We start from the raw sequence: 895 nt of genomic DNA, 5'->3' as shown, positions 1-895 counted from the left end.
CGCCCAGCAACCCTACAAAGGCACCCAGGAAGGAGTCAGCTTCCACATCACACAGCTCAGAGAGAGTGAGTGGAGGCCACAGCCCCTTACTCCAGTGTCTCTCCTCCTTCACCCTCCTGTCAACATGGAATGGGTCAGGAACCACTGTCATCAAGCTGGAAGGGGACGGAGAAGCAGAGGCAAGAAAACAGAGGAGCCCTCTCCTCACCAAAGGTGTCTGCAGCCTGCACAAGCTTGGGGGAAGAGAAGCTTTACCTCGGAATGAAATTTTCATTGTCCCACATACGAATTTTCAATGGAGATGGTTTGGGCGACTAAAGTCACGGAAGTACTTTTTGTTATCTAGGAGTAAGCCAATAAGGCACAGGGCCTGCTCACAATTTCATCTAGGAGTAAGAAAGAATTAGCCCTCAGAGGAGGCCTGCACAGGCAGTGAGTTGGTGGGAGAGGGAATAGTTGTACCCTATGAGTCTTGCCCCCTCAAAGTATTGGCTGCACTCTCCCCGCTCTACCCAGGGGGATAAAAAAGCAAAAAACAGATTTCTACTCAGCTCTAGGCTGAGATGCCCCATTAGCTGCTCACCCAAGCTGCTAGTGCCTCAGGCTAATGGCCTTCCAACCACACCCTTCTTTCTCCCTTCCGGCTCATTGCCCATCCTGGGCATCTTTGCTCAGCCCAGTGAGGGGGACTCCTGAGCCTCAGAGACATCTGGCCACGCCAAGAGGTGAGTCTCTCTTTTTGTGGCTCCCCTTTCCACCAACAGTTTACTCCCCAAGCCCCCAACCACATCCTGCCCAGGGTGCCCTGAGTTCTGCTAAGGTCTTTACCCAAGACACTGATGGGACCTAGCTTGCCCTTGGGGTCTTCCCTGGGGAACCCCTCGGCCTGTCCCTC

This window comes from Trichechus manatus, unplaced genomic scaffold, assembly GCF_000243295.1.
Source record: "Trichechus manatus latirostris isolate Lorelei unplaced genomic scaffold, TriManLat1.0 scaffold00207, whole genome shotgun sequence".
Taxonomy (NCBI): domain Eukaryota; kingdom Metazoa; phylum Chordata; class Mammalia; order Sirenia; family Trichechidae; genus Trichechus; species Trichechus manatus.
Note: the sequence above shows the minus strand (reverse complement) of the source record.